Consider the following 12,328-nt stretch of genomic DNA (forward strand, 5'->3'; position numbering starts at 1 on the left):
CCTCCACCCCGCAGAGAAAATTATGAACCTAATGCATGTGTGGGATTGAAATTCCAATCAAAATAATATCGGTAATCTGTTCATCACGTATCCTTCAAGAGTTTGTCTCAGTGTAATCCAAGCATAGTGTACTCACTTTTGAGCATGAGCATGGATCTCTGTTAGTTTAAAGTTCCCGAGCCTACTCATCCTTTGAGCTTTTGCTCTGAGGAAGCTCTGCCGTATCTCAAAGATTATGGCTACTTATCTGTGACCCTGTCGATCAGGGGTCAGTAATCTATGGCTCATGAGCAATATGTGGCTCTTTTGATGATTGCATCTGGCTCACAGACAAAACAAAATCTCACTTGTTTAATCCACCCATCGATTTTTTTACTGCTCATTTCCTGATCAGGGATGTTGGCTACAGGAGCAATTTTGATTGGATAATACTGGCCTATGTTGCCGTTGCTGCGGAAACAGGTAAACGCCCCCTTTTGAATCAGCCCGCTCGGTCATTAGCTCAAAGATAATCCTTAACGAATAAAATGGCGAAAAGAAAAAAAAAGATGACGAGTATGGTAGACTTCAGGACGAATGGACCTGAGGATTCACCTTTATGGAGGGAGCAGGTTCTGCAGTGTGTCTAATTTGCAATGACAAAATACCATCAATATAACGGTCGAATGTAAAGCGGCACTTTGACACGTGCCATGTTACGTTGGCATCAAAATAACCTGCGGGAGACTCCAGAAAGGAAGCGTGCAAGCTACTGAGCAGGGTGCAAGCTAGCCAGCAGGAACTCCGCGTACGGACCCAGCAAGCTGACTACAATTCTGCTAGCTTTGCTTAACCATTGTGAGGAACGGAAAACCTTCACGTTCATGGTGAGTATTATAACAACATTATTTTAAAGAATACATTCAGAGGCTTATTATACTGCCATTTTGTTGAATTCACTTTTCAAATACAGTTTATATATATATTAGAGCTGTCAGTTTAGCGCGTTTTTATTGGCATTAATTTAAATGAATTTTAACGGGATTATTTTTTTTCTCGCGAGATTAACACGGCACACGTCACAAGCGGATGTTACCTTGCTCTATAAATACACCAGAAACAAAACAACAAGCGCGCTGCAGAAGTCCACGCCCATGTCTGCTTTGCCAGCCACGGCAGCGCGAGACACCGAAAACGGATACTTAAAGAGTTTATGAATGGAAAGTTTACTTTTAAAAAGTTGCCAGATTGCTCCGCTGACAAGACCAAAGTTACCTGTATCATACAGGTATACGATGTATGCCACTGACGCGATTGTTACTTGTTTGGAACTATTTTGTGTGGAAGGAACTCACACAGTGTTCCGTGTCAATATAAATAGAGCGGGTGGAGCTTCTCTGTGTTCGTCTGACAGTGACGGTGAAGTTCAGCGGTGCAGTGGTAGCGACCTAGCGAAAGTAAAATGTCTCCAGTGTTGTCAACGAACCAAGTGTAGTCATCCGAAATGATGTCTACACAAAAGCGTGGAGAGACTTGCGCGCAAGAAGGACCAAGAGAATCAACATAGCCTGACTGCTGTGTTCAAAGCAAACTTGAGAAAAATGAAGTATGCAACCATGGTTTAAATCCACTATCGGCTGAGTACTAGTTTACCTTAGATGTGCACTTTATAATGTTATATTGCTCTGTTTTGATTCCATAAAAAGAGCTGTTAAAGCAGGTGTTGTGTGACAAAATATATTTTTCACTGTTGTTGATGGACAGTAATATTGTGTGAGAGATTATGTGTGAATAACTGCTCCACGTGAAAAATGTTCATGTAAAATCGAAAATCAAAATTGTTATTTCAGTAAATATTTGCATTTTGCACATAGAAAACTGATTCATGATTCCATGTTGATGAGAGCATTAAAATGGGGAAAAATAGGACAAAAAATATAAAAGGAAATTCAGAAACGATAAAAAATGCGTGAGTAATCACGATTAATTTTTAGCGAATTTGAGTTAATTATGACAGTTGCATTTTTAATTAGATTAAATATTTTAATCGTTTGACAGCTCTAATATATATATATATATATGTATGTATGGCTCTCACTCAACTCAACTCACCTGTATTTATAGAGCACTTTCACACAGCCATCGCTGCATACAAAGTGCTGTACATGCAGCAACTAACATATATACAACAATAAAGCTGCTGGTTGAAGGCACCAAACAGTAAAACTAAGATCAGATCACTGAAACACATTTCCAAATATTTTGCTTCTATGGCTCTCTTAGTCAAAAAGGTTCGCGACCCCTACTGTAGATGTGTGTGGTTGTGTGTGTGTGTGTGTGTGTGTGTGTGCGGTATTTACCTGAAGAAGCACAGCAGGCACAGACGTTGTCTAGTTTTGTCTTTTTTTTTTTCTAATCCATTTTATTCCTGCTTAATTTATGTATCTTTGTCTCTCTTGCCATCTCTCATTCTCTTGTGAGTGAGCCTGAAGGACAATATTGCTATAACATTTATAGACACAATTTCAAACAGATAAATGTTATTTAAGGAGCATTTTGTTGAGTTTGCTGTCACAGTACATTTCCAGGGTTACGGAAAAAAGATGAAACTTAAAAAAAAAAAGTTAGTCTTGCTTTGTAGCTATAACAGCTTCCTCTGTTCTGTGAAGACAGTCACTGATATTTGATGAGAGAAACTGATGGCAAGAATTCTATTTGTCTAGTTTACCTCAGGGTTTTCTACAGGATTGATATTTTCTATTTGTAATTCACTCAACAAAGACCTTGCTTTGAGTACTGGAAAGGAGAAAGGGGGTAGCAAAAAGCCCAGCCTTGAACTGTCCCCATATTTTTGGAAGCAGAACATTTCCCAAACTTTTTGGGTAAGAATGAGAATGAAGAAATGCAGGAAATATAGTGACCCTCTGAAGACAAGCATCACAAAAATTGTACAATTCAAAATCTCCATGAAGCTGGAAAGAATTGTTAAGGAGGTTGAATCTCCATCATTCATGAAAAGGCATTACCATATCAGGAGAGTGATAGAGAAATCTATGAACAAAATTGTATCATGTTTAAAGTTTCGGTTAATTTGGGCATGTCTGGACATGCTCAGCGCAGAGGTGTCGGCTGTTTGGGCCTTTGCTCTCTCGCAGGTGTCGGCTGTTTGGGCCTTTTCTTGAGTAATCACGTCAAAGCAAGGGGGGCGAAGGCTAGATTCAATCAGAGTGGGAATAAACAAATTGGGAACAAAGAGTTGTTGAATACCAAAAGGCAGTTTGGGAACAGCTGACGCGCCCAGGTGGACATTTGTCATCAGCCTGTGACTTGTGTATTCGGGTAGATCAGATCACTACCGAGGGGCCGGACCGGGGGGCGCGGTATGCAAATCTCTGGGGCAGTGTCTTTCTTGTATTTTGCAATAAAAGTTCGAACCGGCGGAGAGGGAGCCGAGTGTGATCGCGGAGCAACTAACCGTCGTTCGCTCTCAGAGATCCGCTTCCGCCGATATTGAAGACAATTTTCCTGTGTGCCGAGTCATTTCTTTAACTTTGTCCGAGAAAATCTCTGACAGTATGTTACAACAACTGAAATAATCAAACAACAAAGAATCAATTCAGGATGGTGATGAACCCTGGTACTAAAGTTGAATGTTGAAAAACTGCTATTAACATACACAGACGTGTAATACGCTTGCAGAGACCTCTGCAGCTCTCCCTATTATTGTGTGATCCACTAATGCTCTTAGTTCAATGGCAGTTCACTCCTTGTAATACAGGAGTACAAGCCTCCTTTATGAGGTTGCCACTTAGGGTGTCAAGCCTATAATTAAATCAAGGAGGTAAAATTTGCAGGTGATCTCATAACAGGAGCATCACTAGAAATAGTTTTAGTTCCTTGATGAAATTCACGAGCCATTTAGTAGCAGGTGACTCTGAGAGGCTGATTAAAAAAGATTTTATTGCTGATCATACACTGAAAGAAATTTTAAAATCGAAAATAAGGTGCATCCGCCTGTGCCTCTGCCAATATATTGCTCATGTGACACTGCAAGTAAAGCCCACAAGTTAGAACAGACCAAAAAAAAAAGAAAAAATATCATGGATTTGGACCCTATCCCAGCTGACTTCGGGCAGAAGGCGGACCACAACCTGAACTGGTCGCCAGTCAGGCGCAGGGCACAGCATCAGGAGCAACTGGGGGTTCAGTATTTTGCTCAAGGACACTTTAACATGGTCACAATGGCGGGGAATCGAAGCACCAAACTGTGGGTCGGGAAATTTTATATACTGTATATATATCAAACCAGTCTACACATATTTCAAGGGAAATATACATATTTTCCAAAAATCGAGATCAAGAACAGTAGAGCAGGGACTTGCACCCAAAATCTCCATTCCCTAATTGTGTTGACAGCAGCGAACAAGGTCTGGATGGATTCCAAACCGTGACATTTTTTTTTTCATCTTCTTCCATTTCTTCTTCCACTTTCTTTCAGCGGTTGGCAAACGTTGATTTTGAGTGTGAGTCCAAGCTCTAACTTTAATATTTACACGGTGCACCTGAGTACAAGTTGCGGGACAAGCCAAATTATGAAAAAAGTGATCTTTATCGTCAGAAACACATACGGTACGATTATAAAAGCAAAAGAAACATCAGCAACATCCATCCATTTTCTAATCTGTTTATCCTCACAAGGCCGGAGCCTATCCCAGCCGTCTTCGGGCCGTAAGCGGGGGACACCCTGAACCGGTTGCCAGCCAATTGCAGGGCACACAGAGACAAACAACCATTCGTGCTCACAATTACACCGAGGGACTATTTTGAGTGTTCCATTAACCTGCCATGCATATTTTGGGAATATGTGAGGAAACTGGAGTACCCGGAGAGAACCCACGCAGGCACGGGGAGAACAAAAGCAAACCGCGCACAGGAAAGCCGGAGCTGGAATCAAACCCTGCACCTCTGCACTGTGAGGCGGACGTGCTAATCAGTTGTTCACCGTGTTGCCTCATCAGCAACATGTATTCCAAATTAGAGGGAATTCAGGCAATCAAATAAATCTAATGTTTACAGGCAGCATACAAAACATGTGGACAACTTAATAGATCCCCTCTGTGAGTCGTCACCTTACCGTGGTGGAGGGGTTTGTGTGTCCCAATGATCCTAGGAGCTAAGTTGTCTGGGGCTTTATGCCCCTGGCAGGGTCACCCATGGCAAACAGGTTCTAGGTGAGGGGCCAGACAAAGCACGGCTCAAAGACCCCTTATGAAGAGAAAAATATATGGACCAAGGTTTCCCTTGCCCGGACGCGGGTCACCGGGGCCCCCCTCTGGAGCCAGGCCTGGAGGTGGGGCTCGTTGGCAAGCGCCTGGTGGCCGGGCCTACACCCATGGGGCCCGGCCGGGCACAGAACGAAGAGGCAACGTGGGTCCCCCTTCCCATGGGCTCACCACCCATGAGAGGGGCCAAAGGGGTCGGGTGCAATGTGAGCTGGGCGGCAGCCAAAGGCGGGGACCCTGGCGGTCCGATCCTCGGCTGCAGAAGCTAGCTCTTGGGACATGGAATGTCACCTCTCTGGCAGGGAAGGAGCCCGAGCTGGTGTGTGAGGCAGAGAATTTCCGACTGGATATAGTCGGACTTGCCTCCACACACAGCCTGGGTTCTGGTACCAGTTCTCTCGAGAGGGGTTGGACTCTCTTCCACTCTGGAGTTGCTCAAGGTGAGAGGCGCAGAGCAGGTGTGGGCATACTCATTGCCCCCCGGCTCAGTGCCTGTACATTGGGGTTCACACCGGTAGACGAGAGGGTTGCCTCCCTCCGCCTTCGGGTGGGTGGACGGGTCCTGACTGTTGTTTGTGCATATGCACCAAACAGCAGCTCAGCATACCCACCCTTTTTGGAGTCCTTGGAGGGTGTGCTGGAGAGTACTCCTGCTGGGGACTCCCTTGTTCTGCTGGGGGACTTCAATGCTCACGTGGGCAATGACAGTGAGACCTGGAGGGGCGTGATTGGGAGGAACGGCCCCCCCGATCAGAACTCGAGTGGTGTTTTGTTATTGGACTTCTGTGCTCGCCACGGATTGTCCATAACGAACACCTTGTTCAAACATAAGGGTGTCCATATGTGCACTTGGCACCAGGACACCCTAGGCCGCAGTTCGATGATCGACTTTGTAGTTGTATCATCGGATTTGCGGCCGCATGTTCTGGACACTCGGGTGAAGACAGGGGCGGAGCTGTCAACTGATCACCACCTGGTGGTGAGTAGGCTCCGCTGGTGGGGGAAGATGCCGGTCCGTCCTGGCAGACCCAAACGTATTGTGAGGGTTTGTTGGGAGCGTCTGGCGGAATCCCCTGTCAGAAGGAGTTTCAACTCCCACCTCCGACAGAGCTTTTCCCATGTTCCGGGGGAGGCGGGGGACATTGAGCCCGAGTGGACCATGTTCCGTGCCTCTATTGTTGAGGCGGCCAATCTGAGTTGTGGCCGTAAGGTGGTTGGTGCCTGTCGTGGCGGCAACCCCCGTACTCGCTGGTGGACACCAGCAGTAAGGGATGCCGTCAAGCTGAAGAAGGAGTCCTATCGAGCCTTTATGGCCTGTGGGACCCCAGAGGCAGCTGACGGGTATCGACTGGCCAAGCGGAACGCAGCTTCGGTGGTCGCCGAGGCAAAAACCAGAGCGTGGGAAGAGTTCGGTGAGGCCATGGAAGCCGACTTCCGGACGGCTTCGAGGAAATTCTGGTCCACCATCCGACGTCTCAGGAGGGGGAAGCAGTGCACCACTAACACTGTGTACAGTGGGGATGGGGCGCTGCTGACTTCGACTCGGGACGTTGTGAATCGGTGGGCAGAGTACTTCGAAGACCTCCTCAACTCCACCAACACGCCTTCCTTGGAGGAAGCAGAGCCTGGGGACTCTGAGATGGGCTCTCCTATCTCTGTGGTTGAAGTCACCGATGTGGTTAAAAAGCTCCTCGGTGGCAAGGCCCCGGGGGTGGATGAGATCCGCCCGGAGTTCCTCAAGGCTCTGGATGCTGTGGGGCTGTCCTGGTTGACACGCCTCTGCAACATCGCGTGGTCAACAGGGAGAGTGCCTCTGGATTGGCAGACCGGGGTGGTAGTCCCTCTTTTTAAAAAGGGGGACCGGAGGGTGTGTTCCAACTACAGAGGGATCACACTCCTCAGCCTCCCTGGTAAGGTCTATTCAGGGGTGCTGGAGAGGAGGGTCCGTCAGGAAGTCGAGCCTCAGATTGAGGAGGAGCAGTGTGGTTTTCGTCCCGGCCGTGGAACAGTGGACCAGCTCTACACCCTTAGCAGGGTCCTCGAGGGTATGTGGGAATTCGCCCAACCAGTCTACATGTGTTTTGTGGACTTGGAGAAGGCGTTTGACCGTGTCCCTCGGGGAGTTCTGTGGGGGGTGCTTCGTGGGTATGGGGTACCGAACCCCCTGATACGGGCGGTTCGGTCACTATACCACCGATGTCAGAGTTTGGTTCGCATTGCCGGCAGTAAGTCGGAATCGTTTCCAGTGGGGGTAGGACTCCGCCAAGGCTGCCCTTTGTCGCCGATTCTGTTCATAACCTTTATGGACAGAATTTCTAGGCGCAGCCGAAGCGTTGAGGGGATCCGTTTTGGGGGCCTCAGTATTGCATCCCTGCTTTTTGCAGTTGATGTGGTGCTGTTGGCTCCTTCAAACAGGGCTCTCCAACTCTCACTGGAGCATTTCGCAGCCGAGTGTGAAGCGTTTGGGATGAAGATCAGCACCTCCAAATCTGAAACCATGGTCCTCAGTCGGAAAAGGGTGGAGTGCCCCCTCCGGGTCGGGGAGGAGATCTTGCCCCAAGTGGAGGAGTTCAAGTATCTTGGGGTCTTGTTCACGAGTGGGGGCAGGAGGGAGCGGGAGATCGACAGGCGGATCGGTGCAGCGTCTGCTGTGATGCGGACGTTGTATCGGTCTGTCGTGGTGAAGAAGGAGCTGAGCCAAAGGGCGAAGCTCTCAATTTACCGGTCGATCTACGTTCCAACCCTCATCTATGGTCACGAGCTATGGGTCGTGACCGAAAGAACGAGATCCCGGCTACAAGCGGCCGAAATGAGTTTTCTCCGCAGGGTGTCCGGGCTCTCCCTTAGAGATAAGGTGAGAAGCTCGGTCATCCGGGAGGGGCTCAGAGTCGAGCCGCTTCTCCTTTACATCGAGAGGAGCCAGATGAGGTGGCTTGGGCATCTGATTCGGATGCCCCCTGAGCGCCTCCCTGGTGAGGTGTTCCGGGCATGTCCCACCGGGAGGAGACCCCGAGGAAGACCCAGGACACGCTGGAGAGACTATGTCACCCAGCTGGCCTGGGAACGTCTCGGGATCCCCCGGGGAGAGCTGGAAGAAGTAGCTAGGGAGAGGGAAGTCTGGGCTTCCCTGCTAAAGCTGTTGCCCCCGCGACCCGGCCCCGGATAAGCGGTAGATGATGGATGGATGGATGGAACTTAATAGATAACTCGGCTCTACAAAGGTATTACGTCTCCCCTTCTTGTAGTTGGAAGTAACTTGGTGTGTTACTGATCAATCTACTTTTTTTTCTGAGCCATTTTCTAAAAAGCATATACACTTACTGCACATTTGATTTGTTGGGCATGAATTCTAGCGATACAAGATGAGAAATGTGGAGAGAGGATTGTTTTTGTTGTGTGCATGCAGTACATCTACACTAATAAATAAACATTGTTACATTAATTACTGCTCTGAAAATATATATGAAAACCTGGAATATTATCTTTGTATTAAATTTGTAAAACTGATCAGTACAAATGCATACTCGGTGAACAAGCACATTCCTAAGAACATCCATAACCACTGAACATCTTCACTGCTGTTTTATTATACAGTCCACTTATTACTTATGTTATCTACAGTGTACCCATCATTTGACAGCTATTGCTATACAGTGTGCTTTCGTTGTGAAATACAGTTATCAGGACTTCAGTGAAGATGAGTCATCGTGCAATTTCACTTGATCTACAGGTGAAATGAACTGCAGGTACGTCAATGTGGCCAGAAATATGGTCTGAGTATCCTGGGCTGAGCTGCAACCACTCAGGGCCCACACCAAATAACAGCATGCCTCGGAGTATCAGTTATTCTGAGCACCCTCCCTAACTGCCAATGACTCAGGCCACCCTTTCTTGTCCACAGGCTGAACTTGTAGTGAGACATTTGCCCAAGGGAGAGTTGGAATAATAGAGTATAATGTCTGGAGGGTTTTCATATGTGACATTGTTAACGGGGGTGGGGGGGCGGGGGGGGGGGGGGTGTAGTGTGTGTGTGTGTGTGTGTGTGTAGCACTAATATCGCACTAGTATATCACTACTGGACAACAGTGCTGTGTGTGTATGCGGGTGTGTGTGTGTGTCGCTTATTTATACGGGTCAGCGTTATGTGTTATTCATAGTTCCAATGAAGCGTGCTGAAGGTCAAAGGCATGATGCTGAGTATGCTGCAAGCATCTTTTTACAGCAAAGATAAAACATTCCCACTATATCTATTTTTTATTAGAAACAGAGGAAGGTCCAAATCAAACTTTTCTTACATCATAAAACTATTACAAGACTTAGCTTAGCAAAAGGTATCATTCCTCAATAATGCCTTTTACCACATTATATGACAGTGCTCAATTTGATTGACTTGTTTGATTTTGGGCGTGAGTCCAAGATCTAACATTAATATTTACAAGTTGCAAGACCAGCCAAACTATGAAAAAAGTGAGCTTTATAGTTAGAACAACAAATGGTACTATTATTAAAAAAAAAAAAAAAAAAAAAAAACATCAGCAACATCCAACCATTTTCTAATTCGCTTATCCTCACAAGGCGGGCGTACTGGAGGCTATCCCAGCTGTCTTCGGGCAGTAGGCGGGCGACACCCTAAACTGGTAGCCAGCCAATTGCAGGGCATCCACAGACGAAAAACCATTCACACTCACAAGCACGCCTAGAGTGTTCCATTAACCTACCATGCATGTTTTTGGATTGTGGGAGGAAACCGGAATACCCAGAGAAAACCCACGCAGGCACGGGGAGAACATGCAAACGCCACACAGGAAGTCCGGAGCTGAAATCAAACCCTGCACCTCTTTACTGCGAGGCCGGCGTAAAATAAAAGTGTGCACACAACAAAATATCAGGCAGGTGGAAAGATTTTTTTAGACATCTAGTAAGTACTACAGAGATTCCAAAAACCTGCACATCTAAAAAATGTACTGTATATACTGAATGTGTTTTAAGGCAATGCTGAGGTTCCCATGTCAGTCAAGGAAGATAGATCAATGTGACATTACACCCGTAGCTTTTGCACTGCTTTGGAAACCATTACTGTGACACAAAACAATGTAGCTACGAGAAGAATAAGAGCTGCATTTTTTAAAGCAATTTAAAAGACACTTGTTTTGTATTCCTTAAATACATATCCGACATACATGTTAAATATATTTTTGGCAACAGCTGTAGATGTGATTTTGTCATTGTGGACTATTTCAACTTCCAGAATTCTGTCAGCTAGAAATATAATTGTTTACTACAAATTAAATATGACAGCCAAACTAATTTGCAGTCGTGTTAACTTCCCCAGGAAATGTATGAGATATTTTTATCTGAGGAAGAGGCCCAGAAGCTACATAACGCTCATTATTTTGTTGGCTTTTTCTGCTACATTCCCCCACCTCTTCAATTGCACCATGGTGGATAATGGCCTCTCAGACAGGAACTTGAAAATATCCGTCCATTTAAACAAGTTGTTAACACATTGACAGACTATCTCACAGGAAGAGTGGCGGGCCCTTTCTGCATAAACAAACACACTTCAGCAGTCAGTAGTGGTGGCAGGAACAATCCATTCTTAGATGGATTGCCATGCATATGCTGAATTGATTAAAAAAAACTTGCAATACTTTATTAGTAAATAATACTGGCAGAAAAAAAAGACAGAAATGCAGTCAGAAGCATGTGCCACATTCCGCACATGTTAATAGATGACGAAGGAGCTAAGTTGTCTGGGGTTTTTATGCCCCTGGCAGGGTCACGCAGGGGTAGCAGGTCCTCGTGCAGTACCAGACAAAGCACGGCTCCAAGCCTCTCTCTGACGTACTTGAAAATCGATAAACATTTTCCCTCGCCTGGATGAGATTCACCTGTGACTCTGGATAGGAATTGATATGATTCTTATGTTTCCAATTTTCAATTTTGATGAAAGACAGAATTCTTTCTCAATTCTCCTATGAATACTTATTTTGGGCGGGGGGGGGGGGGGGGGGGGGAGATGAAATAAGTAGATTATCAGTCACCTTGTTTTATCTGTTAAATGGATCTGCCAACAAGATGCATTTGTAAAACTAACATGATCTTACAAACCCAAGAGTGTGGTCTTAAAAGGTCCACATCCTCAAACTCCTTGATAGGGCCATAGGGTAGAATATACATTGAAAAGTACAAGATGCGCCTTAGATTATTCTGTGGCAATTGCACAATCATGTCCGGTCAGATTTCAACACCTATACAGTATATGATAAATATAACCACATCAGCCAGTGACAAATACGGAGTAGAGGACAACGGCACCATGTTTATCATTCTGACTTCAATGTTGTCAGAAATAAGGGGAGCGGCATGTTCGCTACAGTTGCAGGGCCTGTGAAATAATATGGATTACATTCAGAAAGTGGTGTTTCATTATAAAGAGTCTAGAACTAATTACATATGGGAAGCATTGCAGTGCTCATATACCAAGCAATCGGAGTCATGTGAGTTACTCAGTTAACTTTGGGTTAACTTTTGGTGACTAAAAATGTGCACACAGGTGTGCGTTCAGATCAGCCTAATAAGTCCACTCGCAAAATCAATTTAAGTGTGCCAATCGCAAAGCCAAACCCATCCAAACTAGAAATATGAAAACATGTATCTCATGTCTGGTCAGTCTGATGTTGGGGCTAATGAAGGTGACTGCCTCATATATCAGCGACGTCACAGTACGAGCGCCTCCGATTTTACAGAAAAGTAGTGAAGCACAAGAAGAACACTCACTCGTGACAAGACTTGCCAAGAAAATGTATGCTGACTTGATAGTCAGAATAAAACAAAGCCTACAGCATATTATTCTGACAATCAGTGACCCTCAATTAAAAGTCACTCTAAATTTGGGAAAGGCTGGCCCCAAAAGGAATTGTGGGAGAGGGGCATTAGCTGACGAGACTTACTGGTAACATTAACTCAATTGGAAGCCAGAGGGTGGTTGGTTCTCACTTCAGATGAAAAATACATTCTCCGTTGCCACTAATGTACTGCAGAACCGCCAAGCCAATGCAACTGCT

At 45.7% G+C, this 12,328-nt stretch overlaps 1 protein-coding gene across 6 annotated transcripts in view; it reads right to left on the bottom strand.

The window, feature by feature from the left end:
* The window catches only part of fbrsl1 (fibrosin-like 1), a 293,286-nt gene that overhangs the window by 212,636 nt on the left and 68,322 nt on the right, over positions 1 to 12,328 (bottom strand). The gene's annotated exons all lie outside the window — the stretch shown is intronic.

Source organism: Hippocampus guttulatus, chromosome 5 (assembly GCF_054856545.1).
Source record: "Hippocampus guttulatus isolate MCC_2025c chromosome 5, RoL_Hgut_1.0, whole genome shotgun sequence".
Lineage (NCBI taxonomy): Eukaryota > Metazoa > Chordata > Actinopteri > Syngnathiformes > Syngnathidae > Hippocampus > Hippocampus guttulatus.